We start from the raw sequence: 18,450 nt of genomic DNA, 5'->3' as shown, positions 1-18,450 counted from the left end.
TCTCTGAAACCTTGACTGAATTCCTTGTTTCTCCCGCTCTTCTTCCTCTCTTTTTCTTCTCTGTGATCACTGGCTAAGCCACATCCAAGGTGTGAACTGCATTGTGACCAAGGGACAGAGTCTCCTTCATCCCTCTGGTGCTCTCTGCACTATGGTACCTACTCAGAGGACTTCCTTTCCCTCTTCCAACTCATTAAAGTTTTGCTGCATCCCAGCCTGTGCCTCTGTGTGGTCCTTCCCTCTCCCTATGCTGTCTCCAGCTGCCAGAGAGAAAGGTGTTGCTCTGGGGGGATGTGTCAGGCACAGAGGAGAGCCCTGGGTCTCCCTGGAGTCATGGAAGGATGAGACACTATGGCAGGATATTCTGCCCTGTAATGTGGTCAAGCAACTTGGAGAATGCCTTATTTGCCAGGCTCATCAATCAGTAGTGGATTGAGGGCTCACCAAACCCCAATCAACATCCTTACATTGCTGCAATGACAGACACATGACTGAGAGTCAATCCCTCTGTACTATAGAAGTCCAGTCCAATTTTAGACAATAGGTTATTCTAACATTTTCCTGCTTGGATGTGTGTATGAACTTTCCTGCCTTGGAGTGGAAATGTCCCTTCAAGACTGCTCCTTTATGTCAAGTAAAAGAGATCTGCCCATGAGCCCTGGTATGCTGAGTTGCACTATTATCTATTTCAATAGTTCTTTATTTTTGCTGGCTTTAATGTAATTGCTGTAATATCATTGCTTTGATATAGTACATTATCCTATTCTACACAGTACTAATAGTTTTAGGTTTTACAATGTGTAGTAAATAATTCTGATTAATATATTATGTCTAATAATTTGTCATAATAATTTATTTTACATATACATAGCCATTATATATATATATATATGTGTGTGTGTGTGTATATATATTATATATATATATACTCATGTATAATATATACATGAGTATATATATGTATCTAAAATTTTCCCTTATTAATCCTATGGGACAAAGTGACTTAAACCACTCCCAGTCTAGGGCTAAGATTGGATGCAGCCTAACCCAGGCTCCTCTTTGAGGAGGAATTTAGAAAGCCAGGGTGTTCTCTCTGCATCTCACAACTCAGCAGGACTTCTCTAAAATACTCTGTCTGAAGCTCCCTCTTCACCAGTGACAATTTGGTGTAATTGGCAGGATGGCAAATTTTGAGAAACAGACAAAACAGAGTATTTACAGAGGCACAGTATAGTCAAGAAAATGTGGGACACGGTAATAGAAAAGGAAAAACACACTGCCATTTTGGTGAGAGAAGCATGTTGCCCAGCAATGAAATCCAAGGCATTTAGTCTTTGTTTTACTTAACTAAAGCTTTGCAAATTAGAAGTCGAACACCTTGGAAAGAAAGCTGAAAAGGAATTGAATGCTAAAAAGAGATTGGCTGAAAACTTGAAGAACCAGTTGTTTGACTTCTTCCAAATAGAAAGAGAATTAAATTTGCAAACTCCCTGTCTCATTGTGGAGCTGGAGAATGAGGAGTTTTCCAGCCTTGCTAATGAAGTAGAGTGGAAGGCAGACTACATTCTATATGATCTCCCCATCCTTTATTCATTGTCAGAAAAGTTTGATGCAGTAAAGCCAAACTCCACACCACCTCACTCTAAACTCTGCCAATTTGTAACAACTGAATTAATTTATGAGGTCGAGCCCTCTGTAACAAATAAAGATACACCTTGCACTGTGATCCAGTTGGATAAAGTGCAAAAACAATGTAGAAAGGATTCCAAAAAATCAAACTAGGCCAGCAGCTCTATCAGAACACACAGTCATGCTCAGCAGTGGGATGGCACACAGGGCTCTTTTAGATGGCCCATTTATGTTGGATGGCAAAAATAATCCTTGTCTTTATGTCCCAAGCACTCTGCAAATGACAGCCCATGAACATTCTGTCAGCCCAGAGCACAGGATCCATTCACACAAATGGAAGAGAACAGGGTTCCATCTCATCTGCTGCAGAATGGAGGTAAGGGGAGTAAAAAATATCCTGGTTTGAAAGATGTCCGCCAAGAAAGGTGGGAACTTCCCTTGGAATGGAAAATGTTAGCCCCTTCCCTCCATATTATTGTAACTTTGAAATTATGGGGCTTTCAGGCAAAGATATGGGAAAAAGAATAACAGTCTGACTAATGCCTTCATCCTCTGGGAGTAACAGAAGGAAAAGGGCCTGCAGACTCACCTTGTTTTTAAGGAGAAAAAGGAGAGTGAAGTGGATGAGACACCAAGGACCTGCATTGGTTTTTATGCTGCCCCAGGCTCAGGAAGTTTGCCCGAGCAGACAGAAAAATTTTGACACGCTCTTCTGAAATGTCAGGCATCCCAGATGATACAGGCTGTGTTCCAAGTTCCTGGTGCCTTTCGCTTCCTTGTTTACACTATGATATTTCCCTCCTGGATGTTTGCTTTGAGGTTAAAATGAGATTTCCTAAAATTTCTGGGACAGGAGCATGTAATTGTGGGCAGAACACTCACTCCAATTGCTGTAAAAGCCCTCTATACACCAGGACCAGTGGCCTGGGGCAGGCCTGGGGTGGTGTTTTCAACCACACTGCCAAAAGGCCAAGCTCCTCTCAGCCCTGCAATCTTTGTCTGGACACCAAATGGATCCCAAAAGGACACACAATGAACTTTTCCCTCTCTCCCTCCCAGCACCTGATTGCTGATTGGTTTTTCTCTTCCAGGCAGCTGAACTGCACTGCTGAGCTTCAATATTTTTCCTTCATTCACCAAACTTGGAAGAGATTCCCCAGGTTGTTTGGCTTCTTCCACTCTTCAGGCCATGACTGGGGATCCTCAGCCAATCCATCTTTGGGCCATGCAGTGCCTTGGTGTGCTCCAGCCCAGCCAGGCTTGTGCCTGTTGAACCCACAGTGGTCACACAAGGGCATTTTTGCTTGATGGATGCACTTAGGTGGATGATAAATTCCTTTGCATGCATGGCATGGATAAATTTGCATGCAATGCTCTGCAGATGAGCTCAAATGAGTTTGTACATTTCTGGCACTCATCACAACAGGATGTGATGGCCATCCCCACAGCCCGGCCCTGCAGGCTGGGCTGCTCTTTCATTCTCCATGTTATAAAGCTTCAAAGAGCATTAGGAGAAATGCCAAGAAATCCTGCCCAGCTTGAGCATGGAAGCCCTGAGTGGATCTGATTCCAGTGCCTGTCCCATGGAGCCAAGAGCTTCAGCTGCACAGAGCAAGAAAGGCAGGGCAGAGGGGGACCAGGACCAACCAGCTCAGGGGGAGGAAGGCTGGAAGATGAGTTTTGGCAATAGAAAAAAGGCTACTGCTCCCCTGTGGACTTTAACTTCAGAGCAGGTGCTGTCACCTGCAAACTGGTGAGGACAAAAAGACAAAAATTCCCCAAAATTTGGGAATTTGCCAGGGGGACCTGTGCTCAAACAATTTTTCCTCCTTGAAGGAGAAAATACCTGTTGCATCTTCAGGAGACTCCCTCTTCTAGGAAGCTTAAGCAGCAGTCTCCTAACCTGACCTGATGTTTCGAGAGGTTTCTTGTTGAGGAAGAAGGCTGCTGAGCTTGCCCTGCCTTTGGAGCAACACCATTTGCTGCTCTTTGATGTGGGCTCCAGGGATAATGGCCAAAAGTGTTTCTGGAGTGACTACAGAGCTCTGGGATGAAGTAAGGGTGTGAGGGCCCCAGCTGGAAAAGACTGAGTAGAAAAGAACTCATCTTGTGTGTGAAAACCTGATTGCAGGCTTTGTGTTGCAGGTGGAGATTTGGTTTTGACTGCCAGGGAAATGTTTGTGATGAATGAGGGGTACTCAGCAAGGATGGGAAATATTTGACAAAGTCATGCAAATAATCTTTAAGTCTCATAAGAAACCAACAATATCCTTTACCTACCTCTTTATTCATCCTTCCCTTGGGTGTTATATGGGTATTGAATCTGTGCTTTTCACTGTACTCCTGAGGAGATATTATACAGAAATGGATCCCCTTGGCACGGATGGGTCCATCTAGAGATCCCAAAGGAACAATTTTTGTACAGTAGCATCAGACTCAGAGCTCTTGATGCCTGGGTAGCCTGCAATGGTTTTAAAACCTATGATCCCCCTAAAGGCATCACATGGCCCTGCCCCTAATGAAGTGTGGAATGTTTCTCACCACTCATTAAGAACTGGAGGGTAAATCCTTCCCATGTGGTTAATTAGGGAGCTTTTCTTGTTTTGTTGCCTTGTTTGCATTTACTGGCACAGGAGATGGTAAACAGAAGGATTTTAATCAGCTCTCAAGACAGTGGCATTTATTTCTGTATTCTTTTGTCTGAGCCTTTGTCCTTTGTTTCTGGTAAAATCAAGATATTCTGGTGATGCAAATTTAGTGGATCAAGGTGCCTGTGTGGGAGATGCAGTATTTAGCTATGGTGAGAATCCTCCTAGTGGAATTTTCAGCCAGCTTAAACTCCACTTCTCCAGCTTGTATCTCCCCAGTTTGGCTATAAAGATTATTCCAGAGGGTAGAAGGTTTTGGTAATGGAGCCATGTGGAGGCGTTGCCCGTGGGGGTCACACACAGAGCGAAATGGGACTGGAGATGGTTTGGTTCTGGCAACTGAGAGCAGTGCTTGGGCAGCAGGTCTCATAGGAGCAGGTGAAGCCTTGGTTTTGGGACAGAGCAAGGTGAGCCAGTATCCCATCAGATGGACAAAGCCACTGTCTCTGCCTGGAGATCCAGGCAGGAGGAGCATGGGAGGAAGGTTTCATGCATCACAGAGACCTATGAACCTGAGCTGGTATTTGGAGCCCAGAAAAGCCTTCAGGAGTTCATTTTCTGCGGCCAAGAGAACATGGATACTCAGGGAATGGTATTTGCACCATTGCCTGGAGCTAAAGGCCAAGGATTAACCATACATTTTGAAGTACAGCTGAAAACATTCCTAAATGTTGGCATTAGTAGTGAAGCCACAAGTCACTTGCACAGGGAAGATGGACACCTGGAACAAAACATTAGATCCTTTTGGAGGAGTTGAATTCACGTTGATGGAGACTCCACTGCACAGATTGAGTGTGTTACCAATCCTTCCTTGTGAATCCCCTCAGCCCTGCATGTCTGGGCAGCAGCTGGGCCCTGCTGACTGCTGAGGGACTGTGTGAGGTTTGGATCTCATCTCCTTGTTCCCAGGTGTGCTGGCCACAGGCCCAAGGCCAGGAAATGAAGGAAGGAGAGGAAGAGATGAGTCGTGGGCTGTCCCAGGTGTTGTTGTTTCCCATCCCCACTCCTATGGAGCCAAAGTCTCCATGATGGCCTTTGAATGCCAAGTAGCCAGGGATGTTCTTCATCAGCTCCAAAGGAAAAGGACACAAAATAAAATCCACTGCAGCAAGCATCAAACATTGCTTTCTCCATCTTTTTCCTGAGCAAACTGGAGGAGTTGCTGAACAACAGATGACTCAGAGGCAGAGGCTTGAATGCAACACATTTTTAATAAGTTTAAAGAAGAAAAGGAGATGGCTCACAGAGAGCACCAGGAGCAGCCACTAAGATGGAGCTCCCATGTGGTGTTCTTTGTACTGCTCTGCAGACAAAGGAAGGATGGCAGGTCCACACTGGGAGTGTCCCACGCCTTGGGGTGTGAGGGACAGAAAAGGAGAGGAGAGTAGAACAAGGAAGCGATGGTCAAACATTCCAACTACAATGTCCAGAAGCTTTATCTCTGCCCAGAACAAGGTTCAGAGGTCTTGGACATTCTTGCCGAAGGATGTTGCCAGCAGATTTAGCAGGGACGGCACCTGCTGCCACCATAGCAGTTGGTGATGCAGGAGATGTCAAAGCCACCAGAGCTGATGGGCACTCCACCACAGCTCAGGATGTTGCCAACAGCAGCAGAGGTGGAGGATCCCACGGCGGTGTTCTGGGGGAAGGAGCTGAGGATGGGCCCAGGCAGGGTCACCAGCACAGGGGAGGGTTCAATGACAACGTGGGAGCTCTGGCACTGCCTGACACAGCACTCATTGCAGCTGCTGGCCAGCGGGCAGGGGCCACAGGGCTGGCAGCAAGGGTCACAGGGCTTGCAGCAGGACATGGCTCGGGCTCACAGGTGCACCTAGAATGGAAGACAGGGAGAGGGACAAAGTGAGGACGCATGAGAAGCAGCACTGCACCCAAACACTGGAAGCATGAGAACTCCTGGCCCCCATTGCAGCTCAAAGCCCAGGAGCCACCTGAGCCAAGTCCCAGCCTCTCTCTGCACAAGACCTTCTCTCCTCTGCCCTCTACCAACCACAAGCAGCTCCCAGCCCTGGGCTCTTGTAGCCCCTCTCAGTTGAGACCTCCAGCCAGGCAAGAGCTGCTCTTGAAGAAGCAGCAGCAGGCGGAGGAGAAGAGGTTTTCCACTCACCTGATTCCTGAAGAGGAGGAGGAGGTGAGAGAAGTGGATGCGAGAGCAGAGACTTGGGCTGCCTTTTATAGCAGTCCTGCTTTGCCTCAGGCCCAGAGGCTCCTTTGTGGAAGTCATAATTTTCTGACCAGCTCATGTCAAATGTGCACCATCCCAGTTAATGGTAGGGGCTGTGTCCTGGTTTCCTGCGCTGCTGCCTTTTCATTTCCTGGTAATTTCGCTTGCTTTCCTATATGAAAGGCTACTTCTGTAAGTGCCGACAGGATAAACCCAAGGATTTCCGGGGCAGAAAGACGTCAGCACAGACAGAAGTCTCTGATCAGGTGCCAGCAGCATCCTTTGTGGGCAGGTGATGTTCTCTTGTGTAATTTCTGAATAGTTTTTTTGTGGCAAAATTGTCAGGAAAGGGGCTCTGGTCTTGTTCTTCTTGGTCGCATGCCCAAGAAATCCAGCGTGAGGGGACATGACAGAGGTTTGGCGTGTTGTTTTCTTCTTCCACTCATCTCCTTCTTTCCACCTGCTCTCTGTGTCTCTCCAGGCCAGTCTAGAGGGGATGTGTTGCCCTCTCTCCCTCAGCCTGAGAGGCAGATGGACACCCCACTGGAACTCCACTACATCTTAGTGGCTGCTCCTGGTTCCTTCTGTGAGCCACCTCCTTTTCTTCTTAGACTCACCAAATTATTTGTGCATCCCTAACTGGGACTCTTTTTCATCATGTGTTTTGTGGCAACACTTCCAGTCTGTTCAGGAAAAGAGGTGGAGAAGCTCTAAGTGGGATTCCCTGTAGCAGATTTTACTTTGTGTCTTTTCCCTTGCAGCTGATGAAGACATCCCTGGCTACTCTGCAGCCAGTGGCCATCAGGGAGACCCTGGATGCAAAGAGTGGCAGCAGTGAATATGAGAAACAATCTTCATTTTGGTGATAACAGCCCACAACCTCATCCCTTCCTTCTGCTCCTCTCCATTACCTGGTCCATTGTGGATGCCATGGGACAGAGAGAGAGAAATGGCAAGCATTTCTCACAGAGGCTTGTGAGAAGTTTTAGGGAGCTGGAAAGATGTGATAACTTGTTGACTCTAAACAATTTGCAGGTGGTGTTTTAGTACTTTATTTTTCTGTTCCTCTGAAGGACAGTGCGTGAGAAAGACGTTTCTGTTAGTTAGCCAATATAATGGAATCTAATGTACCACTCTATAAAAACTGAGCGGTTCTCTTGAATAAAGCCTTATTTGCCTTTTCTACCATTCTGCCTCTCGCCTGTTCCTGCCCTGACCCCAGCACATGAGTGGCAGTCCATAAGCAGCACATGTGGTCAAAGACATGACACCCTTATGACATCTGTACAATCCTTCAGTACTGGCAGGGCCCACCTGCTGTCCAGACATGCAGGGCTTGAGATGATCCACAAGCTGGGATCAGTGTCTGCCACAATCAGGCTCTGCAGAGAAAAGCAATGTGTAACATTTGTCAATGACCCCCTTCCCTCCGAATTATGTTAACTTTGAAATTAAGGGGATTTCAGACAAAGATGTAGGAAAAGGAATAACAGACCTTTACTAATAAATATATGTATAACAACTCAAACAAACAAATAACACCAAACAGAATCACACAACCTGTCCTTGCCTCTCTCGGCCGCAGGCGCTTTCCCCTTTTGTGCAGTTCCGGGCACAGCCAGCAGGGGCGCTGCTGGCTCACGGCCGGGCAGGGTGGGTGCGGTGATTCCCCGGGGCCAGGAGAGGGCGCTGTGGCGCGAGCTCGGGTCCCTCACGCGGTAATGGTGGGCGGGCTGGATGGCAGAATGGGCTCCAGCAGGAACCTCAGAACGGGGCTGGATGGCGGAATGGGCTCCAGCAGGAACCTCAGAACAGGGCTGGATGGCGGAATGGGCTTCAGTGGGAATCTCAGAACAGGGCTGGATGGTGGAATGGGCTTCAGTGGGAATCTCAGAACGGGGCTGGATGGAGAAATGGGCTTCAGCAGGAACCTCAGAACAGGGCTGGATGGCGAAATGGGCTTCAATGGGAATCTCAGAACGGGGCTGGATGGGGAAATGGGCTGCAGCAGGAACCTCAGAACGGCGGCTGGAACAGCAGGATGAGCTCACCCAGGGAAGCAAGCAAGAGGCAGCAGAAACTCAGCATCAGCAGCAGTCCAGCTCCCAGACACATCCAGGAGAGGCTTTCCTGGAGGGGAAAAGAGCCCGGGATCCTGGAGGGGGAAAGGGCCTGGGTAAGGGCCTGAGATTAAGTTTTGCCTGAGGCACATGAGCAGATGGTGAAAAGGGTCTCCCTCTAATGAGATGGAGGTCCCAGTGCAATGGCCACCCCCACAAACAGAGCTTCAGTCATACTTCAGTCTCCTACTCAGGTAGGAGAAGTCAGCAGGAGATGGAGCCTCACAGTTCTGGTGAACTCCCCCCACAGTGACTGCAGCCTGCTTTCCTCTGAATGCCAAGAGACCAAGAGAGTTAGGAGCTGCAAATCTCTTTAACCCAGCCAAAATCTGGCAGTATCTCTGCCCTTCCAAGAGAAACTCCCCAGCTAAGAGCTGCACTCTTCCCGTGGCAATTTCTTTTGTCTCTCTTAAGTATCTATTGTTATGGTTTCTTGGCAAGAGATGGGAGAAAAATCCGTGAGAGATAAAAACAAAAGAAAAATCCTAAACCCCAACATGAGAACGAGGTTTGTGTGTCAGACTGAAGAATGATGGAGTAGTACTTTATGACCTGACCACATATTTGGGATACTCTCAAAAAGAAAAGATTCATCAGAAGATCTGGAACCATATCCAAACAAGTCCATGGATATATTTAAAATATGGACATTATTTATAAAAGGATGAATATGTGAATATGTATTAATTTTTGGAATACAAACTGGTCTCTTAGGTTAGTGGGCATGCTTAGAGGAGGCATCCCCATGCATCCAGCTCTCTAATAAAGTAATGTCAGCTTTCTGACGCAGGATTGGACTGACCCTAATGGTGCCACTGTGCCTCTCTTATGTGTCTCTGCAGCCTGGCAGTGCCTTGGGACCCTTGAGTTAATGAGGTAATGAAATAAATCTACTCTTTGCATTTCAGCTGTGGTTTGGTGACTTTGATGTATCAATTCACACACCAACCCACTCCTGGTACCCTTTGGAGCCTCGCTGTACCTGATGGCCACTGACTGTGCAGTACCCAAATAGTTTTCGTCAGCTACAAGACAAAAGGGCAGAAAGTAAAATCAACTGCAGGAACTCCCACCCTCTGCTTCTCCACTTTTTGTCCTGAGCAAACTGGAGGAGTTGCCATGGAAAGAAAGAGAACTTGGAGGACAAGGCTTGGATGCAAAACAACTTTATTGAGTTGAAAGAAGAAAAGGGGGTGGCTCACAGAGAGCACCAGGAGCAGCCACTAAGGAGCGGTGGAGCTTCTGCAGAGCGTGCATCTGCCCAACCTGCAGGGCAACATGTCCCCACTAGACTGGTCTGGGGAGACACAGACAGCAAACAGAGGAGAAAGAAAAGTAGAAGGGAATGATGGCTTGAAGATGTAAATACAATGTCCCAAAGCTCTATCTTCAGCTCAGAACTAGGTTAGGTTCTGAGGTCTTGGAGGTTTGTGCCCAAGGATGTTTGGTTTAGCAGGGACGGCACCTGCTGCCACCATAGCAGTTGGTGATGCAGGAGATGTCAAAGCCCCCAGAGCTGATGGGCACTCCGCCACAGCTGAGGATGTTGCCAACAGCAGCAGAGGTGGAGGATCCCACGGCGGTGTTCTGGGGGAAGGAGCTGAGGATGGGCCCAGGCAGGGTCACCAGCACAGCAGGCGGCTGGATGGCCACATGGGAGTCCTGGCACTGCCTGACACAGCACTCAGTGCAGCTGCTGCCCAGGGGGCAGGGGCCACAGGGCTGGCAGCAAGGGTCACAGGGCTTGCAGCAGGACATGGCTCGAGGTCACAGGTGCACCTAGGATGGAAGACAGGGAGAAGAACAAAGTGAGACGCATGAGAAGCAGCACTGCACCCAAACACTCTGGAAGCATGAGAACTCCTGGCCCCCATTGCAGTGCCCAGCTCAAAGCCCAGGAGCCACCTGAGCCAAGTCCCAGCCTCTCTCTGTCTGCACAAGACCTTCTCTCCCCTGCCCTCTCCCAGCACAAGCAGCTCCCAGCCCTGCTCTACAACAGCCCCTCTCAGCTGAGACCTCCAGCCAGGCAAGAGCTGCTCTTCAAGCAGCAGCAGCAGGAGGAGAAGAGGCTTTGCACTCACCTGATTCCTGAGGAGGAGGAGGTGAGAGAAGTGGATGAGAGAGCAGAGACTTGGGCTGCCTTTTATAGCAGTCCTGCCCTGCCTCAGGCCCACAGGGAACTTTGTGGAAGTCATAATTTTCTGACCAACTCATGTCAAATAGGCACCATCCCATCTAATGGTGGCGGATGTGTCCTGGCTTCCTATAATGCCTCGTTTTCATTTCCTGGCACATGCCACGTGCTTTCCTATATGAATTCTTCTTTAAGTGCTGAGATGAGAGGCCCAGGAATTTCTGGGATTATAAAAACAGGCAGAATGCCTACGTCCTGGGCTGGTGGCATCCCATGGAGGCACGTAATGTAAAGCTGTGTAATTTCTATGAGTTTGTTCATATAAAAATATGGCAAAGTAGAGTTCTTCTGTATTGGCATCCATACCTACCTTGAAGGACTGCAGCCTGTAGGAAGAGCTCATCCTGGAACAGAGAAAAATGCGAGGAGGCAGAAAAGAACAGTTGTGCTCTGACCAAAACTCCTCCATTCCACAGCCCACAGTGCCATGGAGGGCTGGAAGATATAGGTGATTCATTAATGAAGGATGGAACTTGAATCTTTAAGAAAGAGGTGTGGATGAACTGAATAATGAAATCAAAGAATCATAGAATGTTAAGGCTGAGAAGGGACCTTAAAGATCATCTAGTCCAAACCCCCCCTGCCATGGTCAAGGACACTGAACTTAATTCAAGGGCTGTTTTGGGGGAGAAGGGGTTGCATTTTTTTTCTTTTTTTTCTGTTTCTCAATATCCTGTTTTATTTTTTTCATTGTCAGTGTCTTCAACAAATGTTCCCCAATGCAACTCTATTGTTTTCTTTTCCCAAACATCCATCCCTCACTGATCCTCTCTTCTGGCCAGTCCACTCTGTGTTTCCCAGACAGGCTTTTCAGAAGTCTCCACTGTCTTTGTGGTCCCAGATTTCTGAGGTTTGAGCATTAAAGGGTGTTCCCTATGAGCTCCACGCTTCAGGAGAGGTGGGAGTGAGGGATAGACGCAAAGCAGAATTCTCCTGTGTTGGCATCCAGGCAGGAGGACCTCGCACCCTTTGGTGCAAGGCTGAGCTCTGCAGGAAGGGGCCTCAGTTCTCCCCTGGCATCCCAATTTTCCCCATGCAGCCAGAGATGGGAAAAAGATCCTCTTGCTGTGAGGGGCTGGGATTATTGCCTCAGAGAAGAGGAAATGGTGGAGGAAAGAGCTTCTGCTATGAAACTGTCCCAGGATGGGATTGCAATTGCAGTGAGAGAGCAAGGGTTGTTCTGACTGGTGCTCTCTTTCGAGGACCATTGCAGGAACTGGTGGTGGCTCGTCCGTGCCACCTTGCCAGCCCATGTGAATAACCTTTCCTGTCCCAGAGGTGCTCTGTGTGATAAGAGTTGGGAATGGGCTGTCTGCAAGATGCCTCAGCTCTGGTTCTCTTCTATTTCCTTCATGTTTAAGTAGCACAACAAGATAGAGAATGAGGGGTTGCAGTCAGAACACAAGTTATTTTTTGCCAAAGATCGACTTCAACAGAACTGATCATGAAAAAGCAGCAGGATTTTGGCAGTTAGCCTAAAAAAAGTCACACTTTCCTACTCTTCCATGCACAGTTGCTAGACATGCAATTTTGGGGGCATATGGAGGTCCTGGTCCTTAAACGTGAAAGGAGTTTGACTCAAAGATTTTTGACTTCCCCAGTACCACACAAGAGAGTCTGTCCTACATCTCACAGCAGAGCACAACCCACGTCCCAGTCAATTCAGTTCAACACCCATTTGCTGTGAGATGCAACCACCTCCTCACTCAGCACCAGGGAGATGAGCTGTACAAGTGCATCCAGCATTGGTCTGGAGAGGAGGAGCCTGTGTCCCATCCCAGTCACCAGAAACACTCCAGCATAAGAAGATCCATTCAGGGACTTCAGTTCACTGGTCTGCCGGGAACAACTCAAAATTATGTGCACTCCTATGAGGACAGGAAGAAGTCAGCCCCTGGGGTCTCTGTTGACACAACATATCCCCTCACATGGCAGTCCTTGGGCAAGAAGCAAAAAACTGGTGCCCATTTCCTGCCAACTTTGACACAAACAAACCCACAAGAATGACACAGGTTCACATCGGCTGAATGCATGGAATGCCAACGGCCCTTGATCTGAGCATTTGGCAGGTGTGGATGTGTTTACCTCCCGGAAATCCTTGGGCTTGTCCTCCTAGCACTTACAAAAGACCTCAAGGGGGAAAGAATATGGCATGTGCCAGGAAATGAAAAGGATGCAGTGCAGGAAACCAGGACACAGGCCCTACCATTAACTGGGATTGGTGCAGATTTGAAATGAGCTGGTCAGAAAATTATGGCTTCCACGAAGGTGCCTGTGGGCCTGAGGCAGGGCAGGACTGCTATAAAAGGCAGCCCAAGTCTCTGCTCTCTCATCCACTTCTCTCACCTCCTCCTCCTCTTCAGGAATCAGGTGAGTGCAAAGCCTCTTCTGCTCCTGCTGCTGCTGCTGCTTCAAGAGCAGCTCTTGCCTGGCTGGAGGTCTCAGCTGAGAGCGGCTACAAGAGCCCAGGGCTGGGAGCTGCTTGTGGTGGGAGAGGGCAAGGGAGAGAAGGTCTTGTGCAGACAGAGAGAGGCTGGGACTTGGCACAGGTGGCTCCTGGGCTTTGAGCTGGGCACTGCAATGGGGACCAGGAGTTCTCATGCTTCCAGGGTGTTTGGGTGCAGTGCTGCTTCTCATGTGTCCTCACTTTGTGCTTCTCCCTGTCTTCCATTCTAGGTGCCCCTGTGACCTCGAGCCATGTCCTGCTGCAAGCCCTGTGACCCTTGCTGCCAGCCCTGTGGCCCCTGCCCCCTGGGCAGCAGCTGCAATGAGTGCTGTGTCAGGCAGTGCCAGAGCTCCCACGTTGTCATTGAGCCACCTGCTGTGCTGGTGACCCTGCCTGGGCCCATCCTCAGCTCCTTCCCCCAGAACACCGCCGTGGGATCCTCCACCTCTGCTGCTGTTGGCAACATCCTCAGCTGTGGCGGAGTGCCCATCAGCTCTGGGGGCTTTGACATCTCCTGCATCACCAACTGCTATGGTGGCAGCAGGTGCCGTCCCTGCTAAATCTGCTGGCAACATCCTTGGCACCTCCAAAGACCTCTGAACCTCATTCTGGGCACAGACAGGGCTTTGGGAGATTATATTTAGAGCTGCAGGCTTTTCTTTCCATCTTCTACTCTCCCCTCTCTTTTATTCACTGTCTGTGTCTCCCCAGGCCAGACAAGTGTGGCCATGTTGCCCTCCCTCTCTCTGCAGGGCAGGCAGGTGCACATCCTGCGTGAGCTCCATTGCATCTTAGTGGCTGCTCCTCTTGGCCTCTGTGAGCCACCTCCTTTTCCACTTTACGCTCAATAAAGTTGTTTTGCATCCAAGCCTTGGCCTCCATATCTTCCTTTTTTTATGGAAAATATTGCAGTCTGCACGGGGTAAAAGTGGATGGGGAGCGCGTGGGACTCCCTGTAGTGGGTTTTCCTTTCTGCCTTTTCCATTGGACTTGATGAAGAACATCCCTGGCTACTCCACGTCCAATGGCAAACAGGGAAAAGATGGCTCCAAAGGGTGGCAGGAATGGGGAAGGGAAACAGCAATGTCTGTGACCGGCCCACAGCCTCATCTCTTCCTTCTCCTCACCTGCATTACCCAGTCCAGGGCCCATGAGCAGCACATGTGGTCAAAGGCAGATGAGACAGGTACCTCACAGAGTCCTTCAGCACCTGGCAGGACCCAGCTGCTGTCCAGACATGCAGGGCTGAGGTGGTGCAGAATTTGGGATCAGCATCTGCCAGTCAAGTTGAGCACACTTGAGGTAGCACCTTGCCTTCATTAAGGAGAGGGAAATACTCAGGATTCTAAAATGCTCAAGCTCAAAAGCAGTGAAGGAATTGGCTTAGGGACTGGGTTCAGATGTGGATAGTGGCCTTTCCAGGAATGTAAGCCTCTGGGGAAAGGAAAGCTGCAGGTTGCCTGGGAACACTGATAGCAAACAGCTGAACTTGGCAGGAGTCAGAGCAGGGAGCTGCAGCTTCTGAAAGGCTGCATCTGCCAAAGGCCAAACCACTTTGCCAGGAAGCTTGCTTTTAATGAAAACCCTTCAAGAGGAGAGACAGTGGGTGGTTTCCCTGTGCGATGATGCCAGCTAATGCTGGAGTTCTCCACTACTCCCTGAGGCCACGAGGCCCTGAAATCAAGGCCAAATGTTTGAATGCCTGATAAGAACAGCAGAACAGAACAGCATTTTACTCTTACCAAATTAATGGAACAATATAGCCTTGGAGAATTATGTGTGCTATAAATAACTGGAGAGTTGTGGGCTTTTGCTGTTGTGTATTAGCTTTTGCAGATTATTATTAATCACAACAATATTGATCTAGTACAATTTTTAATCACTTTTAACTGGTTTTGTATATAGTATAATTTGTCAGCTTTTGTGGCAAATGCTCTGGCCATGTGTAGTTTATATATATTAGTGTGATAAATATATTATAGTTTTGGCTTTTACAAAATATTAAAATAAAGACTTTGTAATATTAACTCTTACTGAACGTTTTTATCTTTGTAACTAGCTGACAATAGTGAGAAAACTCAGATAAGTATATGGAATTATCTAAAACTGTCTGTATGATTAGATAACATAGAAGGAACCATATAGATAACACTAAAAGAAGGGATGTGAAAAAGACTCCTGCCATTGACTGTGTGGTGATCAATAATTCTGTTTATTGTTGTGAGGAAATGGCATACACATAAGAAAATGGCATATATATTGTGAGGAAATGATATACACAACTCCAAGAAATCAAATCTACACTATTGCATGACAGATCAAGGGTCGAACAAAGCTAAAGAGTTCTCAGAACATGTAAAAGAACTCGCAGGAATGTTTGAATATGTATAACCCTCATGAATATGTATGTAACGAATTTAATGAAAAAGTATATATGAAAATTGTTTTAAGCTAACAATATGCTTCTGGCAGCTTGCTAGGCACCCCAGGGCTGGATATTGTCCCTTTTATCCCTTAATTTTCAATTAAAGATTGAAAATCTGCAGAGGTAGGAAGACATTCTTGGAACATATAGCAAGAAATGGAGGATGAAGGAGACAGAGGCTGTGTTTCAGTTCTATGTCAGGTACTTCCCTGCAAGCACCATTCAGTTGTAGATTGGCTTCTTCTGGCAAAGATACCTGGCTACTCTGTGGTGCTGAAGGACACACCAAGGGCAGGGCTGACTGAGGGAATCTTCACGTGCCCTCATGATGAGGTTTGCACACATACAAATGCACACACACCCGCACACACAGACTGACCCGTGTGCTCATGCGTGGCTACATGGAGCCAAGCAAAATTCTATATATTCATAAAAGGCCATAAAAATACCATCAACTCAGAACTCTGCCGAAGACATGTAGGGAGCAACTCTGGGGGGAGAGGACTCAGGAATACCAAGGAAAGACCAGGTCACAGACACACTGCTGGTGTTCACAGGAGACCCACAGAGACTGCACAGTAAGAGGATGAGACAAATGAGATGAGCTGAATTTTCCTGTGACAATGTTTGTGCACCAATGTGGTCAGTGCAGCAATGACTGACTGACAGAGTCAGGGAGAAAAACAGAGAAGGATGCTGAATGTACCCTCACATGTCAGTCCTGAGCATGCAGGAATGAGAGCAGTGTACATTCCTGACAATTCTAGTACAAAAAACCATACAGAGTTTTTGGCACAGGTTCACATCAACAGACCACATGGAATGCCACCATCTGAACCTTCTTCCTGAGCTGACATGGTCTGTATCCTGGAAATATTTGGGTCTCTCATCCCAGCACTTACAGAAGTCTTCAGATAGGAATTCAGATGGAATTAGACAGGAAATGAAAAGGGCAGCAATGCAGGAAATCAGACCACAGCCCCTACCATTATCTGGGATGGTTCACATTTGACATGAGCTGGTCATTAAAATATGACTTCCACAAAGGTGCCTCTGGGCCTGAGGAAAAGCAGGACTGCTATAAAAGGCAGCCCAAGTCTCTGCTCTCTCATCCACTTCTCTCACCTCCTCTTCAGGAATCAGGTGAGTGGGAAGCATGTTCTCTACATCTCCTCCTCGAAAATGAGATATGTCCTGGCTGGAGGTCTGAGACGAGAGGGGCTGTCGTAGCGCAGGGCTGGGAGCTGCTTCTTCCGGGAGCGGGCAGGGGAGAGAAGGTCTTGTGCAGGCAGAGAGAGGCTGGGACTTGGCTGAGGTGGCTCCTGGGCTTTGAGCTGGGCACTACAATGTGGGGCAGGAGGTGCCTTGGCTGCAGAGTATTTGGGTGCAGTGCTGCTTCTCATGTGTCCTCACTTTGTGCTTCTCCCTGTCTTCCATTTTAGGTACACCTGTGACCTCGAGCCATGTCCTGCTGCAAGCCCTGTGAGCCTTGCTGCCAGCCCTGTGGCCCCTGCCCGCTGGCCAGCAGCTGCACTGAGTGCTGTGTCAGGCAGTGCCAGAGCTCCCACGTTGTCATTCAGCCGCCTGCTGTGCTGGTGACCCTGCCTGGGCCCATCCTCAGCTCCTCCCCACAGAACACCGCCGTGGGATCCTCCACCTCTGCTGCTGTTGGCAACATCCTCAGCTGTGGTGGAGTGCCCATCAGCTCTGGGGGCTTTGACATCTCCTGCATCACCAACTGCTATGGTGGCAGCAGATGCTGTCGTCCCTGCTAAAGATCCTGCCGCCAATGTCATCGGCCAACAACCTCCAAGACCTCAGAACATGGTGCTGGAATGAAGACAGAATTTTGGAACTTTGATTTTACACTTTTTTGCTATTAATTCCATCTTCTCCTCTCTCCTCCCTTCATTTCCTTTCCCCACCACCCAATGCCAGCCTAATGACATCTCTTCTCCCCATCCTTTCCTCCCTCTATCTGCCAGCCAGGCCTTGCACACCCCCATTGCATCTTTGCGGTTGCTCCTGGTTCTGTTCCCTACTTACCTGCTTTTCTTCTTTAGTCACAATAAAGTTTTTTGCATTCAAACCTCGGCCTCTGATTTCTCCTTCATTTTGTGGCAACTCTTCCAGACTCCCCAGGAGTACAGTGGAAAAGCAGAGAGTGGGACTTGCTCTTATGGATTTTCCTTGTGCCCTTTCCCGTCAAGCTGACAAAGACATCTGTGGACAGTGAGGGTGATGAGGCATTGGAACAAGTTGCCTGGAGCATGTGTAGATTTCTCATTCCTGGATTCCTGGAAATGTTCAGGCATGGTTGCTCAGGACTTTGAGCCACTTGGTTGGTTTGCTGTGGATTTGAAAATGAAATTAAATATTATTGAGGTTCCCTTGAGTTGACAGAATTGTGCGGAACGAACACCCAAAAGCCATGGTGGAAAGGCAAAGAGTAAACTTATTTCCATGCCTCACTCCCTGGAGGAGGTTGAAGCAACGCTTGGGCAGAGATGCACAAGTGGGAACATCCTCCCCCTTGGGCTCAGTCCTTCCTGGCAAAGCTCCTCTTTGACCAGCGCTCAAATATGTCTTTGTGAGGGCCTCCATGTCTTTCTAAACATTAGCGTGGTTTCTACACAGCTTCTGCTTCTTCAAACTGAGGATAAAACAGCAGAAGGTATCATTTATGGGAGATTTTTTGGACACAGTCAGAGCTGACTGCCAGACATGGTGGGACCTGCTGGAATGTTGTCCCAAAGACCATTCCTGCAGCCTTTTCCCCCATTGCCAAACTTTGCCACTTCAACAC

The 18,450-nt window shown here is 48.3% G+C and overlaps 4 pseudogenes; 2 read left to right on the top strand and 2 right to left on the bottom strand.

Moving 5' to 3' along the window:
- Positions 1 to 5,778: 5,778 nt before the first annotated feature.
- Positions 5,779 to 6,538, bottom strand: LOC134430747 (feather keratin Cos1-2-like; annotated as a pseudogene).
- A 3,191-nt stretch (positions 6,539 to 9,729) lies between these two features.
- Positions 9,730 to 10,814, bottom strand: LOC134430824 (feather keratin Cos1-2-like; annotated as a pseudogene).
- Positions 10,815 to 13,007: 2,193 nt separating this feature from the next.
- On the top strand, positions 13,008 to 14,087 carry LOC134430876 (feather keratin Cos2-2-like; annotated as a pseudogene).
- A 1,720-nt stretch (positions 14,088 to 15,807) lies between these two features.
- On the top strand, positions 15,808 to 17,733 carry LOC134430823 (feather keratin Cos2-2-like; annotated as a pseudogene).
- The last annotated feature ends 717 nt before the right edge of the window (positions 17,734 to 18,450 follow it).

Source organism: Melospiza melodia, chromosome 30 (genome assembly GCF_035770615.1).
Source record: "Melospiza melodia melodia isolate bMelMel2 chromosome 30, bMelMel2.pri, whole genome shotgun sequence".
In the NCBI taxonomy this organism is placed as follows: Eukaryota; Metazoa; Chordata; class Aves; order Passeriformes; family Passerellidae; genus Melospiza; species Melospiza melodia.
This window is presented reverse-complemented; position numbering and strand designations above follow the sequence as displayed.